This window comes from Pipistrellus kuhlii, unplaced genomic scaffold (assembly GCF_014108245.1).
Source record: "Pipistrellus kuhlii isolate mPipKuh1 unplaced genomic scaffold, mPipKuh1.p scaffold_m20_p_17, whole genome shotgun sequence".
Lineage (NCBI taxonomy): Eukaryota > Metazoa > Chordata > Mammalia > Chiroptera > Vespertilionidae > Pipistrellus > Pipistrellus kuhlii.
This window is the reverse complement of record NW_023425482.1, coordinates 10,119,199-10,126,935: the sequence shown is the minus strand read 5'-3', so window position 1 is coordinate 10,126,935 and position 7,737 is coordinate 10,119,199. Positions and strand designations below refer to the sequence as shown.

Sequence of the window (7,737 nt, the reverse complement as noted above, 5' to 3'; positions counted from 1 at the left end):
TGATGGTGTATGAAGGGATATTCTGGCTCAATTGTCTTAGAAGTATTCTTCCTAAATCCACTAGACTTTTTGCTTAACAAAAATTGTCAAATTGTGACCATTCTTCCTTACCTGCCACCAGGATTATACATTGCTGATGTGTTTCTGGACATAGACAAAATTCAATATTTTCAGTATTTTTCCAAAGAAAGAAGCCCTGTACATGCAGTGAATTGCCCATTCAGCAATAGGGAGCCTAATTCAAGGTTTTCTCACCCCAGAGGCTTAGCCACAGTATTTGCTTGAGGCCATAAAGGACAAAGGTTCTTCTCTTTAGCCACTTTGTGATAACCTTTCTCATGACTCTTTCTCCTCATCCTATCCAAGTGGGAGAAACAGAATCTGGAAACCTATGATTTTCCAGAGACTTTCTGCAGATTCTCTTGAAATATCTAACTATAGGGGAAATCTAGGCAAAGAAACAGGTTCAGGGTTCTTTTTCTTCTTGGATCAGGAAATGAAAAGGTTTCAGCAGAGAGAGTGCACAATTCAGAAGAGTCATTTCCTTATGGTGTAGCCCCAAAAGGCCTTTGTGACCCTTTCTTTTCACCATATTTACCCAACATTTATTTCTTTCCCTGATTTAAAACTTCATTGTTGTTTTATTGCTTTTAAAAATGGAAGCACATGATTTTCTTCCTTGTGAGCAGAGGGAGATGTAGAAAGAAAAGACCCCAGGATTTGGAGCCCAGAAATTAGAATTCTCCTTCTACTACTTCTTTCCCTGGAGATATGAATATGAACAATAGTAAAAGATGCCCAATGACCTTGAGCAACTCTTTGGCTAACTTTGGCTCCTGCTTTTTTATTTACAAAATGAGGGTATTCCCTGGTGCATTTGTTCTGTAGCACAGACGCCGTTTATCTCCATCTGCTTTCTCTCTCACTAAGTGCGTGCTACCACCCCATGGAAGATTCTATGGATATAGACATGAGCCCTCTGAGGCCCCAGAACTATCTTTTTGGTTGTGAACTAAAGGCCGACAAAAATTATCACTTTAAGGTGTTTAATGATGAAAATGAGCACCAGTTATCTTTACGAATTGTCAGTCTAGGCAGGGGTCCTCAAACTTTTTAAAGTGGGGGCCAGATCACGGTCCCTCAGAGAGCTGGAGGGCCGGACTATATGAACTACTAATTCCTACTGTAACACCTCTGCTGCGCTCACTGCCCAAAAAACCTGGCGGGCCCGATCAGACTCCTCTGAGGGCCACATGTGGCCCTCGGGCCGTAGTTTGAAGACTCCTGCTAGAGCCTGGAGCAAAGGATGAGCTGCACATTGTCCAAGCAGAGGCAATGAATTACAAAGGCAGTCAAATTAAAGTAACGCTGGCAACTTTGAAAATGTCTGTACAGCTAATGGTTTCTATTGGTGGCTTTGAAATAACACCACCTGTGGTCTTATGGTTGAAGTATGGTTCAGGGCCAGTGCATATTCGTGGACAGCATTTAGTAGCTGTGGAAGAAGATGTAGTCAGAAGATGATGAGGAGGAGGATGTGAAACTCCTAAGTACGTCTAGAAAGCAGTCAGCCCCTGGAGGTGGTAGCAAGGTTCCACAGAAAAAAGTAAAACTTTTTGCTGATGAAGATGATGAGGATGATGAGGATGATGTGGATGATGAGGAAGAAGATAATGATGATTTTAATGATGAGGAAGCAGAAGAAAAAGCTCCAATAAAGAAATCCATACAAGATACTCTAGCCAAAAATGCACAAAAATCAAATGAGAATGCAAAAGACTCAAAACCATCAACACCAAGATGAAAAGGTCAAGAATCCTTCAAAAACAGGAAAATACTCCTAAAATACTGAAAGGAGCTAGTTCTGTAGAAGACATCAAAGCAAAAATGCAAGCAAGTATAGAAAAGGTACATTGAACAATTCTGGGCACTACTGGTATATTAAGCCCAAAGATGAGACAGAGGAAAAGGAGAGACAAACATAGTCCATACTGAGTACCATCAACAATCCAGAATGAAGTCTTCCATTTTAATCTCAATGCTTTTTCCTGGTTTTTACTCACCCATGCCCCCTTCCAGGCTGGAAGCAATCTCACTTAGTCTCCTAATGCACCTTTCTTTTGCTGTTATTCAGTGAACTTTTCTTGACCTGTTCATTTATTTTGCCTCTTTGGCCATGTTTTAAATACCTTTGTATTCCCCTAGCTGCTCAATAAATATTTGAACAAAAAAAAAAAAATGAGTGTAGAAATTACTTTTCTTTGTCCACATTAAAGAAATGGATGGGAAAGTGTTGAATGGAGCATAAATTACAAATCACACATTGGTTGTTATTATTATTATTATTAACTAGAGGCCTGGTGCATGAATTTGTGTACCAGTGGGGTCCTTTAGCCTGGCTTGCAGGATCCGGCCAGGTTCTCTGACATCTCCCGAGGGGTCCTGGATTGCCAGAGGGTGCAATGTGGGATGTGGGATGTGGGAGGTTGGCCAGCTGTGGAGGGAATATGGGAGGGCTCCAGGGTCTGTCCAGCCTGTCTCACTCAGTCCTGATTGACTGGATCCCAGCAGCAAGCTAACCTACTGGTCAGAGTGTGCCCCATGGTGGTCAGTGCATGTCACAGCAAGCAGTTGAGCAGACTTAGCATATTATTGGCATATCACGTTTTGATTGGTTGAATGGATGACCGGATACTTAGCATATTAGGCTTTTATTATATAGGATGTTGCTTTTACCTTTGCTGCCATGAGCAATACTATAAGGAGAAAACACACATTTTAATTTTAACTCTTTCTGATGGAACTCATGTTCTTTCATGGAGTCTCAAGGAAAGCATTTCAGAGACCCACATAAGGGAGACTGTGGTGTAGTAATATTTATTTGTGGCGTCAGATGCAAAATAAAAGGAGTTCCCTGTATTCTCAATGTCCCATCACCATCCATCCTGCTGTGCAAAAAGCCCAATCTTGCCTTCATCAACCCCAGAAATAAGGTCATTGTCTAGAGATTCTATGCCATATTCAAGCTTTGTCCTTTGGAGCTTGTGAGGTCTGCCTTGGGCAACTGCTAAACCAGCTTGGTTGCTATGGAGAGAGAACACACAGATCAAAGGTGAGCACTTGTTGCTCAGTAAAAGAGAAAAAAAAGCTTTGTCTTTGTTAGGCTTAGGTTACATTATTTTGGGAAGGAGCAGACACTTTTTCAGAATAACAAATCAATTTCCCAAGCTTTTGTGGGCTTGCACTGGGCCTGCCCTCTAACCTAGATCATTTCCTAGTTCTTCCAGGGTGTGTCTTATCCAATCTAATCTTTTTTCCAGGCTACATTGTCAGGCCTCTTTGGTTGCCATCTTAGTGCCTATTAAATCAGTTGCTTACCTCCCTCTTTATTTTTCCCAATAATCTGTGGTCCCCAGGATAGTGTGTGAAGCAGTAACTTCTTAGGGAAGCAAGCAGGCTATGATCCCTATTTGATTATGCTTACTAATGTCTGGTTCTTTTTGCTCTCTCCTTTTTATGAATATCTAGCTACCCATACTAACATAACAAGATTCTTTTTTTTCTTCAAGTGAGTAATATAAAAACATGGTAAGTACAGAATCTAAAGATTATACTTCAGTGAAAACTATGTCTTCGTTCCACCAATAGTCCCATCTCAGAAAAGTAGCTACTTTGAACCAGTTTTTATGCATATATATAAGTATATGCATATATATATATATATATATATATATATATTTATATATGTAAATTTGTATGTGGATATTTATTTTTAAACAAATGGCTACCCACTTGTTTATCTTTCTTTATGTTAACTATATTGCTTAGTGATTATTTCTAACAGCATGTTAGATCTTCCTCATTCTCTATTATAGCTACACAATGTTCTCTTGCACATCATTGCATACTACCGTAATTATAATTTGTTGGACATTTAGTTTATTTCCAATGACTGGCTATTTCAAATTAGGCTGCAGTGACCTGTGCATTTGTGTATCTACAAATAGATTTATATCATGAAGTCTTAGAAGCAGAATGTCTTGGTCCAAGTGCACAGGCATTTTATATTTTAGTAGAAATTGCCAAATTTCCCCCTGGAGAAATGTCAACAATTTATATTTGCACTAATGGAGTTTTCCTATATACCACCACCAATACTGTGACTCAATCTCTACTGATTTGGATTTATATTGCTATCACCTTGTTAGTTTAATTTGTATTGCTGTAATTTTGAGGGAGCTTAAACATCTAACTCTTCATATGCTTAAAAGCCATATATCTGTGGACAGCTTGCATATGCTCTTTTTTTCATTTGAAAAAGCGCATAATAAGCGGCCTGGCCTAAATTGGCCTGGCTCAGCAGTGCCACTATCCACAGGACTTATCTGGGGCTTCCTCTCAGTTCTCCCAGCAACTGTCTCTCTGTTTTTCGCATCTGAATGCTGCTCTGGCAGTCATGAAAGCTGTAGGCCATATATCTGCACCATTGCATCCATCTATTTGCCCCGATAAATGAAAGCTGACTGCATAGTTCTACATTTATTTATGGCTTTTCTTCCAGATACAAGAAGTATTTTATTCCTCTTCATCCAGTCTCTGGGAGCTGGTGTGAAGCAGATGTCTTCACAATTTTAGAGTATAGCAAATGGAGTTATGAAGACATATAATTGGCTGTCTGAGCACACTGCAATGTCCATGAGTATAAGATATGTGGCTTTGTGGAGCACTGGACCAGGATCTGGGGATATGTGCCTTTTGCCTCCAGCTCTAGCATGGATTTTCTGAAAGAAATTGGTCTGGGTACATACACTACATCTCTCAGGGTCAGTTTCATTATCTGAAGGCTTTCCGATCACAGTGAAATTCTGACAGGGAGGTACTCTTGTGAAAGGAGAGGGGAAGCCCCAGAGTAAAGATTACCCACTAGAGGTTCATGGACAGCTCTAATATCCCTATTGTGTGTAGTCATTTGTTAGAGTCTGCACAGGCCAATGTTGGCATTGGCTTGAATACTCTGCTGTATCCCAAAGTTCTGCAGCGGGATGCTTTCAATTACCTGCACTTGTAATGGCAGACTCTCCACTGAAGGGAGCTCTGGGTGGTACACCTCCGATGCTGCCACAGCTGATTTGTTTGGATGGTTTCAGTCAGAATTGAGGGGTTTTTCTGGGCCTTCCAAAAATATTTCAGGTCTGTAGATATAATTACCCCAGGATGAAGCAATATTATACTCCTCTCTTTCCAATATTTCTTTATTTGCTAAATTGTTAAAATTGCTTGCAGGAGGTAATGTGCTCTTCCTTATTGTGGAATATTTAAAATGTATTTTCTTTATTGCATATAGAATTTGTGTAATTTGGTACTGAATCTGTATAATTTGGACATGGAGAGGGGCCAAGTACCAAAACAATGAGAAAAGCGCTTATTGTAACGTCTTTATGCACTCTTATTTGGTCTTTTTCTCCCTGCCTGTCTTACTTTCCCTGGTTTCTCACTTCCTTCAACCGCCTGGATCAGCTCCAAAATACCGGAAAACTACTTATAATCATCCTGTCTCAGGCTCTGTTTTCAGGGTAACCCAAACAGGGTCCATAGTCTACAAGAATCTGAAAAGGAGGTCCTAATAACTTAGGCTGCTATTAGGATCTTTCCATGACTTAGGAGTCAAAAGATAGAGATTTCTAAATTTTTCTGCTGATGCTTTTTCATAACTCTGTTAAATTACATTATGGCTATAGTACGGTGTTAGGAGTGGCTTGAAATCACCAATCTTAGGATGGTTGGCACAAAGAGACAAAGGGATATTTGGGCAAAAACCCATGATTCCGAGGCAACCACCATATATGGAGCAGCCTAAGGTTCTATTGCTTCCCTGAATCTAATTCTCTTCCTGTGGCCATGTCTTCCTCAATAAATTCCACATACAGCTCAGAGTCTGAACTATGGAGCTAGGCATCAAGGTATCAAGGTATCAAGGTTGTATTGTTCTGAGTAATTAGCAGGTATCCTTTGTCTTCTTGACTTTTTGCTTACACTTGTGATCATTCTTAATTTTGGCATATATATATGAAGTTCTGTCTGGTATCTGTTTGTATCTTTAACAACTCTAAATATAACCTGATCTCTAAAGATTTCCTTAAAATTATTTTAATTCTAAAAATTGTGGTGAAAATATACATAATATAAAATTTACCATCTTAACCATTTTTAAGTATACAGTTCAGTGGCAATAAGTACATTTACATTGTTGTGCAATCATCACCACTATCCATCCAGATAACTCTTTTCTCTTGCAAAACTGAAATCTTATACAGATTGATCAACATCTTCCCATCCATTTTCCCCTTGTACCAGAACGCTGACAACCTCCATTCTACTTTTTGTTTGTAAATTTGACCATTCTAGGTAACTCATTTAAGTGGTCAAATAGTATTTATTATTTTGTAATTGGCTTATGTCACTTGGCATAATGTCCTCTAAATTCATTCATTTTGTAGCATATGACAGAATTTCCTTGTTTTTTTATGGGTGAATAATATTCTGTTGTGAGTTTATACCACATTTTGTTTATCCATTCATCAGTGGACACTTGGTTGGCTTCCACCTTTTGGCTGTTGTGAACTCAGCCGTTATGAGAATGGTGAATAAGGAAATCCTGTATGTTTATTCTGTCTTTGCTAGATGGTGAACACTGGTGCAGCAGTGTCTCATTTGTCTTTATATCTCATTGATGAGTAGAGGATCTATTGAATATGCACTGTTTTCCTCTAAGTTGGAGAGATCCTGAATCGCCACAGCAGTTTACCTACTTTTTATGTAGCAGAGAGCTATAATAGTCTCTATCCAACTCTAAACTCCCATTGGGGGATGTTTGGTAAATATTTGCTGAGCAAATGGGTATTTGTCCCTGTCCCTGTTCTTTGGCCATATATTGCCTCTAGCTTGCTACCTGGTTCTCATCTATCTTCAACATCAATATCTTTCCTGAGCATCTGGTGAATCAACTGGTATTTCTGCACTCAGTGTCTTTCACTGTACTCTGCAACCAATTTCTGCTTAAAGTCCTGGCCCTGACCTGAAAATTCTGACTTAGACTTGCAATTAGACTCTGTAAGTGAGTCATCCTCATGTACTGACAAGGAACATGGTTATGAGGTGATTAGATGAGATGATGTATGTAAACCATCTCGAAGAGGACCTGGCTCATACAATTGTACAGTAAATAGTCATTAGTATTATTAAGCATAGTATTCTTTATATAGTTATATACTGTATACATACACATATATGTATATATATGTTACAAAATAATCTTTCTACTCCTTATATCCTTCTTACTTCAAAAAATCATTTAAAGAATATGACATTTATATTTATTATATAAAAGAATTATTTAAGAACAGAATATCAAGAGTGATGATTTAGAGACAGGGAAATTATAGTATCAGAATTCTAGGCTAAGGATAGTTCTGGTACTTAAGCATTAAATTTAACTCTGAGCCCAAAAAAGAGAAAAAAAGAAGTAAGAAATATCTCTATTATCTTGTTCATATTACATGAAACTGAAGAAAGAAGATAGGCAACTTCATATCTGAATAATGAGTTGTAATTGGAAGACCTGATTAATACTCTCAATGCTTGCTGAAGAAATGAAGCAAGAACAAGGGGAAAAGGGATTGCAGAGGGAATGCTTGATTCTGTTTTATGCTTTCTGGAAAGGAGAAGTTAATTAAGATG

At 38.6% G+C, this 7,737-nt stretch overlaps 1 pseudogene; it reads left to right on the top strand.

The window, feature by feature from the left end:
* The first annotated feature begins 1,319 nt into the window (after positions 1-1,319).
* LOC118720544 lies at positions 1,320-1,932 on the top strand (annotated as a pseudogene).
* Positions 1,933-7,737: the final 5,805 nt, after the last annotated feature.